The sequence below is a fragment of the Pongo abelii genome, chromosome 3, assembly GCF_028885655.2.
Source record: "Pongo abelii isolate AG06213 chromosome 3, NHGRI_mPonAbe1-v2.0_pri, whole genome shotgun sequence".
NCBI classification, from domain to species: Eukaryota; Metazoa; Chordata; class Mammalia; order Primates; family Hominidae; genus Pongo; species Pongo abelii.
The window spans coordinates 22,128,566-22,151,952 of record NC_071988.2 but is presented as its reverse complement, the minus strand read 5'-3'; the positions used below and the strand labels follow the sequence as shown (position 1 = coordinate 22,151,952).

Below are 23,387 nucleotides of genomic sequence, written 5' to 3'. Positions count from 1 at the left end.
AAAGACAAACTTATTGAGTGTATCTTGTATCCAGATCTTTATTTCTAATTCTATTCTCCAATAAAAAGAACCAAGGTTCCTTGAAGAAATGGCTGATTCCAAGACCAGGATGGGAGATGTACCATGTGACTCTGGAGCATCTCGTAGTGGAAGAAAGTAAAGAAGTTCTTTACAAAACACAAACACACACACACACACACACAGAGCAAACCAAAACACAATGATGGGGTATATTAACGTGACAGAAGAGCCAACTGAAAGAGCTTCCAATGGTCAAACCTGGAACAATTTGAACAACAAAATAAAGTAGTACGGGATTATACCCCATAGAATGAAATAAATATCTATGAGTCCATACTGGTTAAAATAAATGATCAAGTAAATAGGTTAAAAGAGATAGATCTCCCATGCAGGAGAATTCCAAATAATTGACGTAAATACTTCACCCTCAGGAAGGTGAGGCATAACTCACCACTCCTTAAGTGTGGGCTAAACATAGTGACCTTATTCCACAGTATGAAAAGTGGGAAAACTGTACAGTGGAGGAATCTGACAAGCATTACCTCAGCAACAGAGAGACAACAGCATTAAGTTAGGAGGATAGTATATACCCTTGATAGAATGTGATGAGAATGAACTGTTATAAATAAAGTTTTGGTGCCGCAAAAGAAATAGCACTTGAATATAAAATTTTCTTTTTAATCCTCAGGAAGACAATTTATTTCTACAGAAGGGTGCGCCCTCATAGATGAAGCAATGGTGAGCACACACTTGGACAAGGGAGGGGAAGGGGTTCTTATCCCTGACGCAGGTGGCCCCTGCTGCTGTGTCATTCCCCTATTGGCTAGGGTTAGACCGCACAGGTTAAACTAATTCCGATTGGCTAATTTAAAGAGAGTGATGGGGTGAGTGGTTTGGCAGGAAAAATGGTTACGATAGAGCAGGTAATCGGAATGAGTCAGGGTGGAGTAGGTAATGGAAAAAGGTTGCTCTATGAGGAAGTTAAGTTTAAAAGTAGAAGGCAAAGAATTGAACATACTAACATACTGATTCTTTGAAGAGAAAATTTAGAACTCATATCTAACAGAACTTTACCTCTGTTATCTCCCTCCAAGAAATCTACAACCCTAGTATAATAATGACAAAACAACAGACAAATCCCAATAGAGGGGCAGCCCACAAAACCCTGACCAGAATACATAAAACTATCAAGACCACCAACAGCCAAGAAAGCCTGAGACATGACAACTGAAGTAATGTGGTATCCTGGATAGGAATCTGGAACAGAAAAAGGACATTAGGTAAAAGCTAAGAAAATTGAAATGAAGTATGATTTGAGTTAATAAAATAATAAACCAATAATGTATTGATTCGTTAATTGTAACAAATGTACCATGTTAATGCAAGATGTTAATAACAGGGAAAACTGGGTATAGGATATGTGGGAATGTTTTGTACTATCTTCTGTACACCTAAAACTCTTCTAAAAGTAAAGTTTATTTTTGAAATACACATTTATTTATGTATTTAACACATATTTTTCAAATGTCTAATAGATTCCAAGGTCCACACAAGATACATGGGGCACAAACATGGTAACTACTCTCATGGAGATAATGGTGATACAGAGAAGTTAAGTGACTCATCCAAGGTCACACAGCTAAGAAGAAAGAATAGTTGGAGTTGCTGCCAGACCCAAGATTTTCCACTCTATGGCAGCCTAATTCTTTCCATATTCCTGACACATTCAAGAAGATATTCCTTGTTGAGCTACTTATTAAGTGCAAGTAAACTTTTAAATAAATCAGCAAACATTTATTAAATTTGTACCATGTTCTCAGGATAGGACTACTTGCCGTGGGTGAAAAAACTGAACCTGTAGTCTCTGCCCCCTAGATAGGTACACTCTTTCTGTGATTATTAAAAAAGAGCACAAGCATAGAAAATTTAAGTATGACCCTCAATAAACTTGAGGGGTAGGGTCTATGAAACAATAATAGTCAAATAAATGGAAAGTTTCATAGGAAAAGATGACTTGAACTTAGCTATTGCTCTAAGTAGAGTGTCATTATGCTACAATGGCACTTATTATAGTGATTATTGACACTTATTGATACTTATTGTGGTGATCAAGAGCATGATCTGAAAAGCTAGACTGCTACAGTTCCAATCCCAGCTCTTCTTACAAAATGTGTGATCTTCATCAAATTATATAAGCCATCTGTCTTCCTCTATTATAAAATGTAGCAATAATGGTACATTTCAGATAGGGTTGATTTGAGGACTCAGGGTTCCAGGAGAAAAAACAATGACCCAATCACCCTAAAAAAAAAAGTCTAGGAGAATTTATTTCCAAAGGGGCTATCATCAAAGACATGTATACGGGAAAACCACAAAGAACCTGGAATTCTTAGCTGCTGACCTCTTACCATCCCTAGACTAAGGGATGAAAGGAGGGGGTTTTTACTGAAGCCCAAAAGGAGAATCATGTAGTCTGTTTCCTTGTGAAGACCAGTGTCCTTTGATGAAGCCAGGGAATTAACACTCAGATTTCGCACTCTACCTTCCTTCTAGTTTCTGACAAGTCTCTCTGGTGCCCCTACCCAGCAGAAAGTAGATGACAGCCTTTTTGATGTAGCCCATGCTGGTTAGTCTCCTGGAACAAAGGGCAGAATGGTAGCTCTGTAAGGACCATCATGAACTAATATGTATAAATAGTTAAAACATGTCTGGCACAGAGTAATACCCAATACATAATAACTATCACTAGTATTCGTATTACTTCTATGTTATTAGTGTTCAGCACAATTTCCAGCATTTGGTAGGAAATTAAAAACATTCAAGTAATGAGTAGAGGAGGACAGGTACAGAAGCAGGATAGGAGTTGCTATAGGATGTTGATACAATGTAAGTTATAGTCACATATATACAATCGATCATAAATACATCATTGAAAATGACATGAGTTTAAATGAGTTGGAATTTTAATGTTGGAGAATAGTGAAAGATAAACTTGTAGGGGTAGCTCCTGAAGTTGTTAGAAAACAAGTCACATTATTAAAACACATACTGTTCCACACAGAGAGACAAGTTAGGAAGTAGTTAGGGGTAGTGAGGTACAAGAAAAGATTCAAGCTTTGAGACAAAGAAATATGTTCACCCAGATCTGTGTGACATTGAGCAAGTTCCTTTTTTCTCTGAGTCTGTAATGGTTAATTTTATGTGTCAATTTTACTAGGCTATGAGATGCCTAGACATTTAGTCAAACATTATTCTGGGTGTGTCTGTCAGGGTGTTTCTGGATGAGATTAACATTTGAATCAGTAGACTGAGTACAGCAGATTGCCCTCCCTAATATGGGTGGGCCTCATTGCAATCAATTGAAAACCTGAATAGGAGAGAAAAAAAGGCTGAGTAGGAGGGAAAACCCCTTCTGCCTGGCAGCTGAGCTGAGACTTTTGTCTTTTCCAGCCTTCAGGCTCAGACTAAAACAGGGACTCTTCTTGGGTCTCCAGCCTGCCCACCTTTAAACTGGAACTTAAGCTATTGACTCTCCTGGTACTCAAGCCTTCAGACTCAGACTAGAGCTACACCATGGGCTCTCTTGGTTCTCTGCACTGCAGATCTTGAAACTTGTTAATCTCCATACTCACAAGAGCCAATTCCTTAAAATAGCTAGATACAGATATAGATAGATGATATAGATAGATACAGATGATATAGATACAGAAATTGACCTCCTGTTGTTTCTGTTTATCTGAAGAACCCTGATTAATACAGACAGCACTAGTACCCTAATTTAGAAAATAGAGATTGTCAGTAAGAGTCGGTGAGTAAAATCCTATGCAAAACAACTGACACATAGTAGGCATTCAGTGAATATGTCTTTTCCCCCTGAGACCTGAGAGATTGAAAGCACAGCCAGTAAAATAAAATGGAGGGCTATCTTTCTAATAGACATCCTTCCTGCCTCTAGTCTTTAATAGAGTCCATTAATATCTATCAAACATTCCTAGGAATGGAAATATAAAGCCATGGTTGCTGTATATGTGGCAGCCTAATGAGCCAGCTGCTCCCAGTGAGGCAATAATTTACTCAAAGGTCCCAAAGTGTTGAGTTAAGCATGAGTTAAGGCAGCTTTCCAAATTGACCAGTTCTTGCACAAAGAGATTGCATTATTATGCTACCCTTTCTACGTAATTTGCTCACCAAGGCTCTATGCAGGATAAACCAATATGATATCTGCCCTCTAGGACTTTTTCCTGCAAGGAATTCAATGACAGACTTCATCACCCCAAAATCATGAAGTCAGCTCTCTTAGTTCCAGGCCAATGGAGTTTTTCTAAACTACAGCATTCTCAGACCAAGCCATGTATATCCATTTCTCGGGGAGGGGCTACAGTAAGGATGACATTGGGCAATTTCTCAAGTCCCATTTCTCCGTAAAATGACTAAATATTTGTGCACACAGGAGCTTTTTTACGTTGACCAATCCATAACAGATGATGATGTATATCAGTTAACAGTGATGGAAGGCCCAGCTGCAGAAGTCATTTTCTGGAGTCAAGGATTGCAGCCCCAGGGCTAATTCAGCAAGAGACATATTTAGATCTTAGCAATGGGACCAGAAGGTTCTCTGTCCCCACTTCTGAGCCTGGACAGTGCCTGCGGAGAGACTGGATTGCATTTTCTTCACCAGTGCTTGATGTTTAAACACATTAGAGGGACTTTGAGAGCCAAAATGACTGAATAAGATGGTACCCCAAAAAAGTCTCTAGTAGAAAGAACCCTATCTCAGAAAGCAGAAAACTAAGTTACCAGATCCCCTCCAGTCCTAACTGGCCATGTCACCTTGGGCAAGTCACTTAATTTTTCTGGGATGAAATTTTGTGACCTGAAAAGTAGGTTAATAATATCGCTTCAACTTCAAAGCCTAGAGGAGGTAAGTAGGTTTCCTGAGATTCCTTTCAGCTCTGGTGTATCTAAAATTGTGCTTTTTATTCTGGGTGAAAGCAACATTGACCAGCATTAGCATATTAATACTTGACAGATTCCCTTTGTATGGTGCTTTTGCTTTTACTAAGAATATTTACGTACATTGATTGCTTAATTCAATACACAGCCTTCCTCTTAAAACTAGGCAAAGCAGAATTATCATTCCGTTTGACAAATGAGAAAATTGAGGTTCAGAAGGGGTAAATGACTGACCAAATGTTGCTCTCTCATAAAAGCATGCACTGCTGCCTCAGTCCTTTAGGGCTTACTTTTCTCTAGGTGGCCTGCAACTCTCTCTTAAGCACTTTGTTTGGGTCTCTCCGCTCATTTGCCACCTTCTTAGAGATGCCTTCTCCGACTACCCTAGATAAAACAGCAATACTTTATGCTTTCATTTTGCCTTATTCTTCTTTATAGAACCTAATATTTTAAGATAAACTCATCATTTATATGTTTATTCATTTATTGGTCTTTTGTTCTTACTAAAAATTAAGGCTTATAAGTACAAGACTTGATCAAATTTGACTCATTCTTACATTCTTAACACCTAGAATAATGTCTGCTCAGTAACAGTCCCTGAATGAATAATTGTTAATGATACAATGAACAAACGAGGTGAAATGGGGAAGGCACTGGAAACTTTGGTAATTGTCTTTAGAAAAAAAAATGAAAGTAGCCTTTTACCTTAGCTATTTGAATTTTGGTTCATTTTCTAGGATACCTTCATTAATTTTGTCTGATACATACTTTTTATCTCACTTTCTGAAGAAAAATTAGGCAGTTATTTGATACTGTTTAAAACTATCTCTTTTCCTTACTTTATGAAGAAATATATTTTCCAAGTTCAGGATTCATAGTACTGATCCTTGAGACAGAATATGAACATAAAAAAAACAGTGGTTTCTAAACTGGCTGTATATAAAAATCACCAGGGAATATTTTTAAAACTCAAAATTCCTGGGCCCTACCCTTGGAAAATTTTTATTCTGTGGGTCTGTGGAAGAACCAGAATTTGTACGTTTCAAACATTCCCCAGCTGATTCAACTGCACAACCATGTTTGAGAGCTATTGAGTCATATCACCTGTAAAGATTCCTTTCTGTTAAATGTTGTTATCTAGGACTTGAGCAAGCTTCCAGGATGGTTGAGTTACAGCCACAAGCTTTGCTTAGTTAGAATAAGAATCATATCAGCCTTAGATGCAATTACAAGAAAACTTCGGCACAGGGATCTCCGATTACGTGGATAGAGCACAAAGGTCAAGCAGACATATTTTTTCTTATCCTAAAGATCTACCCTCAGGGAGCAGGTGCCTAATTATTCTTCTGGGTATGACACGAGGTCCCCAAAAAGAATACTGTTAAGAACAAAGCAGAATAGCCCAAACCTAGGAAAGAGGATTAAGGCAAAAACTTGGCTCAATGCACTGGTCCAACGTGATGTATAGGATGAAGGTAAATCTGAGAACATTTATTCCACCCTCTACAGATATTTACTGAGCATCTACTAGGGCCTGGGGACACACCAGTGACCTGATATGGTTTCTGCCCTCCAGAAACTTACACTGAAGTGTGAAAGAGAAATACACTAAACATTGCAATACAGAAGAGTAGGGTTGCTATGGGTAAACATTGAAAGAATGTCTAACTCGGTCACGAGATGATGAAAGTTAGCTTCAAGCTAAAACCCGAAAGATGAGTAAAAGTTGACAAACGTTTAAGTTGGTTTTTTTGTTTGCTTGTTTCCTTCCTAGATGGTGGATTAGAGGCTTTCAGTGTGCCTCAGCCACTTGGAAATAGCAAGATAGTTCATCAAGATCAGCTCTGTTCACTTTAATTCAAGATGGAAAATTGGAATCCTCCAGAATTGTGAAGGACACCCCAGATCCCAGGCAGGAAAATATGAGCAAACAGCCCTCCTGATGGTGGCTAGCTGATACGAGTGAAGCCCCAGTACATGAGGAAAAAGGGGAGCCTCCTTTTGTGACTCACCTTTCCAGTGGGGACCCTAGCAACCCAAGCAAACATAAAACACTTTGCTTCTCTAAGCCAGGGAGCTAATTTGGGAAGAGGCTTGAGGTCACTGAAAGAGAAAGACACTGGGATAGGTTGCAGGCATTTTCTCAGACCTAGGACGAAAACAGGATGCCATATTTAATCCAAGCACATACAAAATCAGTCATTCTTTGGTGACCTGGTACTGTGGCCATGCAGGCATATTGGTCTAGGGCCAGAGGCTGCAGCATTTGCTCTGGAGTGGAGCAGGGGGCTCCACAGCCAGAGTGGTGGTAAGTGCCGCAGTAGTAGGTGATGGAATTGTACTCTCCCTGAGGCCTGAGGTGGAAGGAGAGCTGCTACAGCTGTGATTTCTCCTGGGTGACAAGGCTTGCAGTCAGGGACAGCTTGGTGACCTGGAATGAGTCTATGGGTGCTCTCCTGAGATCATGGTACAGTAGTGCACCCTCTGCTCCGGCCCCAGGCAGAACTCCAGGCATTAATCTCCAGGCATTCAGAGCACCCAGAGGCATGGACTGACATCCTGAGTTGCCCCACCCTTTCTGTGCAGAGACCTCGGTGCAGGTGGGGCCCCAGGCAGATCCAGGCAGATCCTCAGGCAACCCATTGCCTGATCCATCCAGGCAGATCTCCAGGCACTCAGAGCACTCACTCACCTGCCAGCAGACTGACCCACCCCACCCTTCCTGGGCATAAATCATGGTACAGGGGGACCATCTCTGTTCTGCACCAAGGCAGATCAGATTTCCAGGCATTCAAAGCACCTGCTCACACAGACTAGCAGCCTGAGTTGCTCCACCCTTACTGTGCAGAGATCCAAGTATACGAGGCCCCTCTCTGCTCCCGCCCAGGCAGATTTTCAGGCATTTGAAGCATTTGCTCACCTAAATCAGCAGCCTGGGCCTGCCCACTCTTCCTGTACAGAGATGGTAGTGAAGCGAGGTCCTGGCTGCCCCACACTTAGGTATATCTCTAGAGAGTTGGACACCTTCACATGTGGATTAGCAGCCTGAGCCACTATATCCTTCCAGTGCAGATTGTGATGAAGTGGGTTCCTCCCTATTTCATGCTCAGGCAGATCTCCAGACATCTGGAGCACCCACTCTCTTGGATTAGAAATCTAGGCCACACTCTCTCTCTGTGCAGAGAACTTGGGGCCAAGGAGGTTTCCCAGCTCCATGCCTTGGCACACCTCTGCATGCTTGGTGGCCACCCACTTGATTCTTCCTCAACGCTGACGTTTGAGGGAGAAGATCAATAGGTCTGCCATCAGGGAACAGGTAGATAAGCCCTGTTCAATCTGGCCCATCTTGCCCCACAACTTTACCAGGGCTGAGAAGGGAGCTGAGACCACTGTGCACTTTATAGATCAGCCCACTGCCTGAGGCAACAGAGAGCTTCTCCCAGTAAACAAGAATCGAGTACATACCCAGCTGTCTGGGCCACAGCCAGCTCTTCCCCGTAACTTCCAACTATTGCCTTGTGGGTTGAATTGCACAGCATAATATAAAACCTGCCAACAGAGGTGCCTAAGGCTGTAAAAGCAAAGTCAAAAGACCCTACTCAACATCCTCTATAGTCACAATTCCTAGGAAGGCAGAAAGGAAAGGAAAATAAAATATATATACATAGAAAAGAAAGAAAAAAATCCCACCCACATGAAAATAATTAAAAAAATTAGAAGTGCCAACTTATTCAGATGAAAATAAACCAGCACAAGAATTACAGTACCATGAAAAATCTTAATGTAGTGACACTACCAATGGTTCACATTAGTTTTCCAACAATGATCACTAACAAAAGTGAAACTCAGAAATGACAGATAAAGAATTCAAAGAACGGACTGCAAGGAAGCTCAACAAGATCCAAGACAAGGTTGAAAATTGACACAAAGAAACTTCTAAGGCAATCCAAGAAATGAAGAAAGAGATAACCATCATTAAAAAATTTATAGTTTATGGAATTAAAATAAACTCACTTAAGAAATATCAAAATACAATTGAAAATGTTATCGATAGACAAGGTCAAGCCAAAAAAAAAGAAAAAAAAAAAAAAAAGATTTCACAGCTTGAAGACCAGTCTTACAAACTAACTCAGCCAGACAAAAATAAAGATTAAAGAATTTTAAAAATGAGCAAAGTCTTCGAGAAACATGGGATTATGTAAATTGCAACCAAATGTATAAATTATTCACATTTCTGAGAGAGAAGAAGAAAAAGCAAACAACCTGGAAAATATATTTAAGGAAATCACTAAAGATATTTTGTCTTAATTTTGCTAGGGATTATCTGAGAAATGCAAATGAAAACCACAGTGAGATACTATCTCACACCAGTCAGAATGGCTATAATTAGAAAGTCAAAGAACAACAGATGCTGGCAAGGCTGAGGAGCAAATGGAATGCTTATACACTGTTGGTGGGAATGCAAACCAGTTCAGCCACTGTGGGAAGCATTTTGGTGATTTCTCAGATAACTTAAAACAGAACTACCATTAGACCCAGCAATTCCATTACTGGGAATACCTACAGGAAAACAGATGATTATACCAAAAAGATATATGCACTTGGATGCTCATTTCCTTACTATTCACAATAGCAAAGACATGGAATCAACCTAGGGTCCCATCAATGGTGGACTGAGTAAAGAAAATGTGGTACATATATACCACAGAATACTATGCAGTCATAAAAAAGAATGAAGCTATGTCCTTTGCAGCAACAGGGATGCAGCTAGAGGCCATTATCCTAAGTGAATTAATGCAAGAACAAAAACCAAATACTGCATTGACTCATGTACATAAAGATTACAACCATAGACACTGGGAACTAATTGAGGTGGGAGGAAAAAGCGAGAGGAAGCGTTGAAAAACTAATTATTGTATACTATCCTTACTACCTGGGTGACAGGATTAACGGTACCCTAAACCTTAGCATCACGCAGTTTATCCATGTAACAAACCTGCATATGTATCCCTGAATCCAAAATGTAATTTGAAATTATTTTAAAATTTTTTAAAATCAAGTTTTTAAATTAAATATAAAAAGAATAGGAAGAGGATGAGGAATGTTGCAGAAAGAAGGGAGAGTAAATATGTTTGTCCAGATACAGCCTCAGCATTTAAGGAATTAATGTCTAGAAAAGGCAGAGTGATGGAGTTAGAAGTCTGAAGTGGTGGCATGGTTCTAGGCATTGAGGATACAGTGGAAAACAAAGGCAGAGCGGGTCCTAGCAATCTCAAAGCTAAACACTCAAATAACGAACTGGATGATAAATATATGGAAAAAAAATGTGACAATAGGTTGAGAGATGGTGATTTTGGCTAAGTCTGGCAGTAAGCATGGAGAAAATTAGAAACTGGCGAATAACCATTTGCAGGGAAGTAGCATAAAGAATTGGGAGAGCATGGCATCTTTGTAGGGGTCACTGTACCCTGGGTCTGTCTGGATGAGTAGCTAAATTCTAAGCCCCACATTAAGGGTATTGAACTCTTTATATTCTACCTGCTTCAGTACAGGCATTCCAGGTCAGTGGATCCAGCTGAAATGTATTAGAAAAAAAAAGATACAGAGAAATTGAGTCTGGGGCTGATCCCATTTATCTCTGAAAAATAAACAAATCCTATCTATACATTTGGCAAGTTGTACAATTAAAGTCAAATATTGATGTAAACATAAGATACCCAAATCCACTCTCTAAACTCAGATGACCATTGAACTAATCTTAAAGTAATTGTGAAAGTGACAATGAAACAAATAGCTTAAAATCATGATTAAACCTACATTTATCATTTTATTTTAAAAGGAGGGGAACTTATTTGTTATTCTTTTGAAAATCAGATGTCTGATAGAAATATGCCTTTTGAATTATTGCATTAAGATCTTATAAATCAACCTTGCATGTGAATGATTCATAGATGTAAAATAGAAGGGCTGGTTTATAGCAAATGGAGGAAAGTGTCTGTAATCCAAGTAGATAGAGACAACAAGAATTAAATATAGTAACACAGAGGAGAGACAAGATCTAAATGGGTTAAGAGAGGTTAATCAAAGTGTGTTCTCACTTCAGAAAAGAAAAGGAAGTGTAGAATAACTGGTAGCCTCAGGAGAAATACAAAAGCTATGGATAAAAATATATATAGATATAGATATACACACACACACATCCTAGAAATAACATGTTAGAAAAAATAAAGAAATCTAGATGCAATAGTTTTAAGAAAAGGCCTTTGTAACAAAGGCAAAGTCATGTAACATAAGATTGTACTTTACTTTGGGCGTTTTAATTTTCTTCTCAATCACTCCAAGAGCTTTCTTGTCTCTCTTCCTCAAGTCTCTCTTTATCTGTTTCCTATACTCAAGCTACATTGGAATAACCTTGATCTTGTGAGTTGATTTCTAAATGTGTTTTCAAAGTAGGTTCATCTTCACCACTTAGAGAGTGGTTTATCTGCTTTTTGCCAGACAAGCTGTTTGATCAAGTCATTTAATATCACATATTTTGGATACAGGCAATATGAGTTATTGTGATGAAGCAGAGCTTTGCACTTGAAATGAATATGTAGTTGTTGACTGACCTCTAAAAAAATGCAATGTCCTATTTTCTTTGGGATTTCAATGGAAAGGTGGTTTTTACACCTATTTCTAGTTGTACTTTCAAGAATATTTCAGCAGATTCCATGCAATCAACAAAAACAAATGTGCACCTTGAAAAATAACATATGTAAAAATTGCACGTACATTTAAACCACAATAGTTACAAAGAGATCCAAGCCATGCAATTTATTTTCTTAAAAGCAGCAAGTTAATTTTAGATGTTTTTTACAACTAAGATGGTAGCTGTAGAAACATTATATTCACACATGATATATTTTAAAATTGATTATTATACCTTAGATTTCTTTGTTCAATGGTTCTGGCAAAACTCATCTAAACTTAAAAAAAGTACCATGCCCTAAAATTGGATATAAATGGCAAAATCAATCTCATCCATGATTTGTAATGTTGGAAAAGCATACCTAATTTGTACTAGAAAAAGAAGCAGCCAAAGAGAAGCACCAGTATTTTTTTTTTTTCTTTTGAGTTGGAGTCTTGCTCCGTCGCCAGGCTGGAGTGTAGTGGCACGATCTCGGCTCACTGCAACCTCCGCCTCCTGGGTTCAAGCAATTCTCCTGCCTCAGCCTCCCAAGTAGCTGTGACTACAAGCACGTGCCACCAGACCCGGCTAATTTTTGTATTTTTCGTAGAGATGGGGTTTCACCATGTTGGCTGGGATAGTCTCAATCTCTTGACCTCATGATCCGCCCACCTCGGCCTCCCAAAGTGCTGGGATTATAGGCATGAGCCACCACACCTGCCCCTGCACTAGTGTTATTAATGTATATGTGGCTGCCTAATCTGACTTCTAAATAAGATATCATAATTGATGGTATTATTTGTATACCACTAGATGAAATCAGAATGCAAAATACAGCAATACCCAAAGAGTCCCTTAAAGATGTTATCCAACAGAGATATGGAAAGAAATACAAATACAAAAATCAAATTTCAAAGTAGAAACTTTGATTCCAGTCTGAATTCTCCTTTTCACAATTAGACCCCAACTAAGCTCTCTCTTTCTCTACTGATTTCCTTAGCCCTACAGTCTGGAATTGAAACTTCCAGCTTCTGGGTAGTGAGGATCTCAGGGCTTTCTATTCACTGTTATCTTTTACCTTCTTTCTATCTAAGGAAGCCAATCCTGACATTAGAAAATTTGATCCAGGTAGTTTAACTACGTAGAAAAGCACCGTTGGTTCCCTGCCTTTTTAAAGAACCAGGTTTAGCAAATCATTATCAGGGGCAAAATTAAGTCACTATCTAAAATGCTAAATCAAAGAATTAAAACTTCTGTTTCTACAGGAGCCAAATTTTGAAAGATTCTATCAGTATATCTTAGAAAGAAATATGATATAAAAATAGAGTAGAAGAATTGCTACATTTAAGCCTCCTTCAAAATACATAGCCTTCTTTTTTTTTATAAGTTTTTCCCTTTGGTATTCATGGAATGGAAAGTAATTAAACACCTCTGAGACAGTCGGTGTACAGATTCAATAATTATCATATTTACTTCTCCTTTCAAGACATGCATAAAGATTAAGTTTTAATATTAAGACTAATATAACCAGCTCCCATCAAAATAATAATGTATTGTTAGACTAACATTAAAATAAAGGTATTTTATATTCCAAATTCTTGCAATATATGTGATTCCCTAAACTCTTAATTTCCTCAAGGATGAAAGCCTAGTGCCAGAAGGGATTTGAGATCCTCAAGTCTAAACCCCTTATTTCATATATGAAGAACCTGTTGAAATCGCAGCTAGTTAGCCACAGAAGTGAGAGTAGCAATCAAAACAGCAAATTTTTAGTACAAGACTTGCCCTAGTGCATCCTCTCTGCATTTTGTCCATGTAAAATAACTTGGATAAAGTTGGGAAACTCATAGTGATTTGTAAAGAATCACCTGATGGCCACTGATTTCTATTACTGATCACTGAGAGAAATTAAGAGATATCCTCAGTATCATATCAAAGGAGATCCAAGCATTAAATAAAATAATCCACATAGAGACAATGAGAGCATTGCCTTGCACACAGCAAGTCTGCCTAGCAGTCCATAAATGTAAACCACCATTACTATTATCAATATCCATGTCCCCTTCACTTGACAACAATCTATGGAAAAGAAGCTGGGAATTTCACTAGCACTAAGGAAAGTGTGGAATTCTTCACTCATGCTCTGGGCCCACTTATTAGTAGCAGCCTTTCCTTGATTTCCTTGGCCAGTGTAAACATGTATACACAAGTTAGTGTCACATTGTCAGCTTCCTCACAGAATTAATTCCTAGGAATTATTTCCTAGAAATTAATGTCTGCAGAGTAAAATGTGTTTTTATTGTTTTGTTTTGTTTTTTTCCCCCCAGCAGAACATGAAATGAACAGGTTTACTGAAATAAGCTATCTACCTGGAGCAAGGATGAGGGAATAGTTAACTAGGCTCTTCAGAAGAGATGGATCTCAACTCATATGCTTTCTTTGCATTCTCGGCTGCTTTGTGTGAAAAGAAACTTAATTATGACATTTCAATATTGAAATAAAATTAGTTTAGATTTTAGTCCTCACTCTTGAAAGGAAATTATGCTCCATTTTTAACTGTGCAAGACAACTGCTGATTCATCTGTGGAGTGATAAGCAAGGCTATTTTTATAAACATATAACTAACTATATACAGGGCCTCCTTAGGGCTTCTCTTCTTATGGGTGCAATTTGGCATTCAAACTCCTGCTTACAGAAGCTTTTGTGGCCACCTCACATGCCGCAGTGTCAACCCTGTCCACCACTTACGTTGGTTAAATCTCTTTAGCAACAATAAATACAGCCAATTATAATGACATATTTTACTCATGTTCCACATTCGTGCCTAGTTCTAGGCACAAAATAAAAGAACTCAAGGATTTTCTTGTCCAGTTTAACCTAAATATTTTAAGTCCTAAATATATATGTGCAATATCCCTAGAATATATAGAGTATATTAATTTATTGTTTAACATATTAGTAAAGTTTAAAAATCATGTAATGAGTTAAATATTAAAGACCACGTAGCCAATGTAGTTTCATTGCTCTTTAAATGCCTCTGGCAAGGATTTAATTTAGATTTAATAAAATAGTTATTATATTATTTATTTCATTATAAATATGCTAATATAAATGTGATGCTATAAATATTTCTGCTAATTAAATACTAGATGACTTATGGTGGTTTATTTAGGTGCAACTAGAAGTTTATTAAGATGTATGAGTTGAAACTCGATAACCATAGTTCCAATAATCTATTGATATTTAATAGGTAATAACCACATTATATTCAAGGTAGTACATTTAAATGTATTCCTTCTATTGAATGTTAGTTTAAAGCTAATTATTTGTAACATATTTACTAAGCTTCAACTGTTTAAGAGATATTCATCTTAATAAAAAAGGTTGTTATGCCCCAATAGATACTCATAATAATCAGTTGATATTTAATTAACATATAACTCCCTCATTAAACTTAAATTAAATCCTTATTTGAAATACTTAATTTAAAGTACAACTGAAAATACTGCTATAGAAAAATTACATAGCTTCTGTGTATTGCTTTCACAAGCAAAATGAGAGATGGCCTTGCAATCTGAGGCAGAATTTCATATGACATTGAAGGATGTTTAGGGTACTCTGTAAGTCCACGTGTACAGATCATAAAATAAAACGAAATATTAATGCAAGCAACATTTTTTATGAAGCCCACATTTAAATGTTTTAACAATCATTAAATTTTAATAAGCTAAAAACTAAACAAAATGAAATAGTGAAACAATTGATGTTCTTAAATAAGATAAAACTAATTAAAGTGAAAGGTCGCCCAGGCTGGAGTGCAGTGGCACCATCTCAGCTCACTGCAACCTCCGCCTACTGGGTTCAAGCGATTCTCATGCCTCAGCCTCCCGAGCAACTGGGATTACAGGCACGGCCACCATGCCTCACTAACTTTCTGTATTTTTGGTAGAGACAGGGTTTCATCAAGTTGGCCAGGCAGCTGTTGAACTTCTCAAGTGATCCATGCACCTGCCTCTCAAAGTGCTGGGAGCCACCGTGTTCAGCCCATGATGTTCTTTATTTCTCCCTCCAGCCCTCTCTCCATCTTCCATACTGAGCTCTATGACCCAGGAGCTCCATAAGGAAGGAGTGCATCACCACCAGGGTCCCTGAGCTCCAGACTCCAGATGTATTTGGGCAATGGAAAGCATAAGCAGGAGACACAAGGGAAAGGGTAAGGAGAGGCAGAGGTCTTCATCATTTCATCCCTTTCTGCAGTTGTGGTTTGCCAGTGGCTATGTTTCTCTCCATAAAGCCACAGATTTTGTCTAGTAGCCTTTCCTAGAGTTCTAGTTCTCATATAATCCTGGCAACTCTTCCTTTCTTTTTCCTCTTCAGGCATGGAGGCCATAGTGGTTTCTCATGGTTGCTAGTCTCAGGGTGTTTTTTCTTTTGAGTGTACCATCTATTTTCTGTCAGGACCTGGACTTATATGCAAATTAAAGAAATAAAATAAATAACAACTGGAGCAGCAACAACTAACTTTTATAAAACACTTTTACATATGTTGTTTAAAACATAATAGGCTTTATGTTTAAGCCATTTAATGGAGAAACTGAGGCTCAGGTTTTCTGCACAAAGGCACATGGTTACTAAGTGGAAAAGCCAGAAATCAAGCCCAGGTCGTTCAACTCCATATCCTAATCTCCAATATAATCAACTCACCAGAAGGATTACATTTTCCTTAGCTTTATTTTTTACTTATTTATTTATTTATTTATTTTTGAGACGGAATCTCCCTACAAGCTCTGCCTCCCGGGTTCATGCCATTCTCCTGCCTCAGCCTCCCCAGTAGCTGGGACTACAGGGGCCCACCACCACGCCCGGCTAATTTTTTGTATTTTTCTAGTAGAGATGGGTTTTCACCATGTTAGCCAGGATGGTCTCGATCTCCTGACCTCATGATCCGACTGCCTCGGCCTCCCAAAGTGCTGGGATTAGAGGCATGAGCCACCACGCCCGGCCATTTTCCTTAGCTTTAATCAACATTCTACACTACAGCAGTCATTTATGATTTTTTGAGGCGATAGAACCCTTTCTTCAAAAATATCTAAAGCGTTTCAACAAATTGAAAAGATAAAAGTAGAGCAGCTTTGGTTGCTGCAATCTTTAGTAATCTCATTAAGACCATGTGGGGATGACCCCACTACACCTTGCTCCTGGAATCATCACATATCCCAAACCTGTCCAATTAGAGCACTCTATCTCCCTAGCCACATTGATTGGCTCATGGGCAATCGCATGATCCAAACTGGGCCCCTCTGAGTCTTCAAAATATGTGCTACTTTCTTCTGGAATGGCAAGCTAAGAAGATAACGAAAGCCTTAGACTTGTCAATAGTTATCTTAGCTGTTATATAGAGACAGCCAGCCTGAAAATAAAGCCAGATATAAAGCCTGAACCAAGAGAAGATCAGAGGGTCCTAATGGCACACTGTGAACCCATGAACTCAACCAAGACCAAAAACAGTCCCATCCTTTGGAATAATTAGATATGGTATCAAGTCAATTATCTTTCTGCCTAAGTTAGTTTGTATTAGATTTCTACCACTTACAGCCAATAAAACAGAGTTCCACCAAAGTTATATAAATAATTAGTTTTGTGCTTATTTGTTACCCAAAAGGCATGGTTCTCACTAACTTGGTACATTAGCTAGAGATTCAATCCCTTATTCTAGATAATTCTTGATGGTGTTCAAGTTGATACTTGTAAAGAATTGATACAATACAAAGTTTTCCAAATGAGTTGTAACTTTTTGTTTTGTGGTAGGAAGAGCACTAAGACATCCAACTTTGTAGCTGCCCCCTTTATAGAACTCATTCTCTTATTCTGAACTTCATTTCTTTACTAATCAATAAATTAACATTACTAATCTTGACTTTTTTACAAGGTTAGTATGAGGTTCTTATTTAAAATCTGCATAATGTGTAAAAGATCTATGTTGTACAAAATGAAAGGCAAGATGTCAGCAGTTTACCAAATGTCAATTTAAATTACTTTCTCAATATTTTTAATATAAAAGCATACCAAATTATATATTTGGCGTGATATTCAAAAGTAATGAATGTTTTTTAAAATAGGTGTTATTATTTGTTTCTTTTGGTCTGTAATGTTTTTTAAAGTTCTTTACAAACATTAAATGATTAGACTTCTTAGCAGCCCTCTGACCCAGCAGTGTTATGAAGGAGAACTTCTCCCTGCAACAATGTAGACCTCTATTTATTTTCTAGGTTTTAAAAATTCGCTTATGGAGGCTTTAGGCATTAGCAGTCATTTTAAAACACAATTAAGCTATTAGTGTATTCAAAAGAGACCAATAGCAACTTTAGGCTATGTCTATTCTTGGGCCAAATGAGTGGGGAGTGTTGGGAAACGTCCAGATATTTAGTACATAATGGCCTGAAACAACTGTGGAAACAGAAAAAAAAAAAAAAAGATGGGAGGACTTGAGTTTTCCAAATTGACTCTTTCCAGTGAAATCTGTGTAAATATTATTCTATCTCTATTTGCCTGAATAAACCCAACTTCCATATTTTTACTTTGCTTTATTTTATTTTGCACCAAAAACTCAGTTTATATGTGATAGGGAATTACCACATATACTTTAGCTTTTTCATTTATATATCTTATTGCTATTAAATTTTAAAAACCATTTACTCGTAGCATGAGTGAGCCCAAATTTAAACTGCAACATCCCATTCTACCATCTTGACTCCTGGGGAAAACGAAACTAAGCAAAACAATTGTTAGTGTTTTCTGGCTTTTGATGACTTAAGGAATCTCTTCCTTAATGACAAAAAATAAAATTGGTATATATTTCTGATTGCCAGTCCTTACATATAGAGGACTATAGCTAAATATATTATTCTGTCTGCATCACTTATTAAGGAAGGGCAAAAAGGGAGCAAGACATAAGACATTTGGAAATTGTGGTGTGAGATCAACACTTTGCACAGACTTCTAGTGAGAGCCCTTCACATCCTTCACCAGTCTCATGATGTCTTTAGTATGTACATTGTCTGCAGTCATAAATAGATTCGGCGCATTTTACGCCTAACTAATATGATAACATTTTGGGCATTAGACCCAGACCTAATATTTGTGGTCTTACAAAATCACTGGATTACTGGAACAAAAACTTCTAGTATTGCCTCTGCTCACCACATAAGAAAATATATAGTAATGATCAAGTGTGTGTGTGCCCTGGTTTCAGATTGCCTGGGCCCCAGTCCTGGCCTTGCCTTGCCTTTCTCTTACCTTGGTCTTAACTTCTTTACATTTCATTTCTTTATATGTAGAAGTAATAAAAAACCAGGCTCATGGCAAAGTACTTAGATGTGACTCAATTATCCTAATTGAACAACAAGTATTAGCCATTGTTAAACACTGCTTAGAACATTAATGCTGCTTAATACTTCACCTTGACCATATCCAATTAAATCCTACCCAAGTTTTGGATTTCTTCTGGCCATATGTACCTCAGTCTAGATTCTATCTTCTTGTTACACAGTGCTTTTATACCACTCTGTACCTTTCTGGAAAAAATAGTATTACTGCTAGTAATTATATATTTCTGAGTTTATTAGTTTAATATTTATATTCTCTATTAGATTCTAAGTTCTGTAAGGAAAAGAATATATTTTGCTCAGAATTTTATTTGTGCTGCTTGGCAGTGGCTGGCACATAGTAGTCCTCAATAAACATTTGTTGGATCACTAAAGGAAAGAATAAATGAATGGTTGTATTACAGGCCTTAATTTTTTTTTTTACTTTCTACAATTTTTTTCTTCTTTAAACAGTGCTTCAACAATCTGCCCTCCCATGACTCAACCTTACCCTACAATGCCAGCTATATCGCCTAAGTTATTAAATTATTTTTCATGATGAGGTTAGGCAAGATTATCTCTAAAATTAGCATTTTGTAACACTAAAGATGACTAAGATAGAATGTAACTAATGAATTTGGTAATACTGCTTTTGAACTGATTCTAATTTAGTCTCTCTTTTTTCCTTCTGCAGTAACATAATAGACTTAAACGTTTCCTTTATAGTGCCACAAATCAATCAATAAGCATTTGTTCTATGTCTACTATGACTTTAGCACTACAGCAAGGTGTCCTATTTGTAAAAGGCATTGTACCTGTTTTAATTGCCTTCTGTAGCACATACCCACTTAAGGACTTAATGATAAATAAATATATCTAGATGTCAATTAAATAAATTTGTAGTCACAAACCAGGGCCAAGTAAGGAGTTCTGGAGTCCTAATTCCAAGAGGTTTATTGCCACAAGGAAATGAAACTACTTAGACACTCCACATGGAATGGATGCTAGAAATTACAAATGCAGTGGGAATATTGGAGGTGTCCACATCTAGCAGAGTCATCACCATCTCCATGGAAACCATCCCCCACCCCCTTCTGGGGAGAAAACAGCAGCTGTTCAACAGCACACAACCAAGAAAAATGCAAATCAGTTGGAAGTGAAAAACTCAGGATCCATTTAAAATTGTTAAGGGGCTGAAATTTGGGGTAAAGGAATGAGATTAATGAAGCAGTGATTTAGCAAATAAGGCTACCTTGGCCTCCTGTGCATCGTAAAGAGTTCTGAGAAGACAAAGGAGCAAAGTGGTCAGAAATTTACATCAACCATCATTACATCACCCTGTTGGAATAATGCATTGCAGAAATTTCGCAAAGTGAGATTGCAAGGAAAATATAATAGCTTTTAAAGAAAGGAACCAGGAGGAAATATGTTTGGGAATTAGTTTTGAAGAAGAAAGAAGAAAAAAATAAAGTTAAGGCATGGCATAAAGTACTAAATAGAAGAAAATTTGGAAAAGGAAGAGAAATTTTAAAAAGGACTGTGTTCCTTGTGCATAATATGTTATCGTTGATTACTTTATATGCTTTTTGCATGTGCGATTTTACGTGATTTTCATAGGTGTATCTTCTGCCACAAAGGTTTTACTTGTATGTAATATGGATACTTACTTAAGAGCCTTAGGTAAATATGGACAGCTAAATCAGGCACTTTGGGCCGTGTCAAAAAGGATAAAGAGCTAGATCGCTGGTATTTTGTTTGTATGAACTCAGGATTATAATGAGAAGAAAAACATGAGACCTCGTAAGTGCTAGACTCTGAGAACCATCTCCTGTCCCATCAAATTTATCTCCTAAAAATTTGAAGCTGAGATTCCTTTAGTCAGCTGCATCACTAACAATGAAAAGATGTAGGGCACAATTCTGCAATGGGGATGAAAAAGCAGAAAGAACTTATGAAAGAGATAGAAAGAAGGGATTAAAAGAGAGAGAGAGAGAGAGCAGGTGAGAGGCCAACCATCTACTGGTGGGAAGATGTTAGTTTATCTTGGGGCTTCCTCAGTGTTACACTGACATTCTAGGGTCAATTGAAGTGGCTGGTGGTGGGAAGGTCATTGCATTCTTCATCATTGGCCCACAGTGGTTATGAATGAAATGTTTATCAGCCTTGTTAATGCATTCTTTTCAAGTTTGTCACTATGATGCTAGTCTGCTACTCAAGAATCTCAAAAGGCTGGGAGCCCTAGGACTAAGATTCCAGCTACTGGGTGTGCCACATTCTCAAGACAATACTGCCATGGGACTCATGTATCTTGCAGCAGCAGGAAGTCATTTTCTAGATTGGAGCCAGCACTCTGTTTGTTTTAATGCACTTAGCCTTTTAGAACCCAAAACCAGGAAGTCTTGCAGGTTTCTGCCTTTTCTGATTTACCACATTCTTCCTCCTGGGCTTTAACACAGAGCATACTAGCTGCTTTAATGCAGGATTGGTGGCGTGAGGTGGGGGGTGCCCACCCTCCTGTACCTGTTCTCTGATTTTTCTTTGAAAAAGAACTCCAATGCTTGTGGGATATTACATAAAAATGTTAAAGCTACATACTAAAATTTCTGTGTGAAACTTAAATAATTCAAATCAAGACTTCTTTGTGACCTAACACAGAATAATAAAGGAAGGTTTCAGGGCCAGGTGTGGTGGCTCATGCCTATAATTCCCAGAACTTTGGGAAGCCAAGGCAGGAGGATTGCTTGAGCCCAGGAGTTTGAGACCAGCCTGGGCAACATAGCAAGACCTTGTCTCTACAAAAAATTTAAAAATTAGCCAGGCGTGGCAGTGTGTGCCTGTGGTCCCAGCTACTCGAGAGGCTGAGGTGGCAGAATTGCTTAAGCCCCAGAAATCAAGGCTGCAGTGAGCTATTATCACACCACTGCACTCTAGCCTGGGTGACAGAGCAAGACTCTGTCTCAAAAAATAAAATAAGGAAGGTTTCATGGAAATAACAGGTTTTTCATACCATTGTATCCAGGGAATAGTTTCTGAATCTCTAAACAGCAACCGTGACCCGAATACCTCTAAAAGCAAGCTCTATATATTGAATTCCATTGGCCAGTTGACTTTTGTGAATGAGTGGGAAGAGCATTCCAATAGAAAATATCTGAGCCTCGAGATATCATAAATCACACCTTAGGGTACAATAAACCTTTTAAAATACATATTTAAAAGACAAATGCTGATTTCCTGATAAAATATTAATGTTCCTCAAATTAAGTCCTAGACAGGAATGCAAAGTTACCCAAGTTATTATTATTATGTTTAGCCCGATAGTTTTAAGCTCTGAAAGAAAAACAGCAATGATCGTAAAATGAAGAGCAAGTATTTGACTGCTATGTTCCTCAACTTCTCTCCAGCCCCTATCCACTGTCTCAGCAGTCTGGTTATGATTGGAGATCTTGGATGAAAAGCAAAAGACAAGCCAGGGCAAAAAACAAAGCACACAGGGCACTTACTCCAAATTAGGGAATAGGAACCACATTCATAGAAACATATTGTATTAGTCCGTTTTCACACTGCTGATAAAGGCATACCCAAGAGTGGGTAACTTACAAAAGAAAGAGGTTTAATGGACTTACAGTTCCACGTGGCTGAGGAGGCTTCAAAATCATGGCAGAAGGTTAAAAGCTTGTCTCACATGGCAGCAGACAAGAGAAGAGAGCCTGGGCAGGGAAACTCCCCTTTTTAAAACCATCAGATCTTGTGAGACTTATTCACTATCACAAGAACAGCATGGGAAAGACCTGCCCCATGATTCAACTACCTCCCACCAGAGCCCTCCCACAGCACGTGGGAATTCAAGACGAGATTTGGATGGGGACGCAGCCAAACCGTATCACATATCCTGAAATATACTGCAATCTTGCTTGTCTTTAAAAACAGCCATTCCTGTCACATAGAACCTTGAGAGCCCCCTCTTATTATTTTGTATCATTTTATCATTTTCTGTGGGTATAATAAGTGATTTAAGAAAAAAGTGGTTTTGGATTCATACATTATTAAATATCATATTATAAAGATGCTAATAGAACCATTAATATTATTCATACAATATAAAGACAAATTTTTACTTTTCCCATTTAACAAGTGATGCATACTGTTTCACTGACTTTAAATTAATTATGTAATAAAAGCATGAATTGTTAACAAACAAATTCAAAAATAACATATATTGTTTTTTGTTTGTAGAACTAATGAGTATTAAAATGTAGATTAAATTTTAAGTGTAGCTCGTACCATCAAAACATAAGACAAAAAACTTTTTGGCGCTTATAATTTGGGATCTTTAAAAACTGCATTTTAAAGAAACCATTGATTTATTTTTTAATATGTTT

The 23,387-nt window shown here is 37.8% G+C and overlaps 1 long non-coding RNA gene across 1 annotated transcript in view; it reads right to left on the bottom strand.

The window, feature by feature from the left end:
* Positions 1-2,407: 2,407 nt before the first annotated feature.
* LOC129058925 (uncharacterized) overlaps positions 2,408-23,387 on the bottom strand; it is a 43,228-nt gene continuing 22,248 nt past the window's right edge. Inside the window, exon 3 of the long non-coding RNA XR_008524375.2 lies at positions 2,408-2,656. This is a non-coding gene — a long non-coding RNA (uncharacterized LOC129058925). The remainder of the gene's footprint in view (positions 2,657-23,387) is intronic.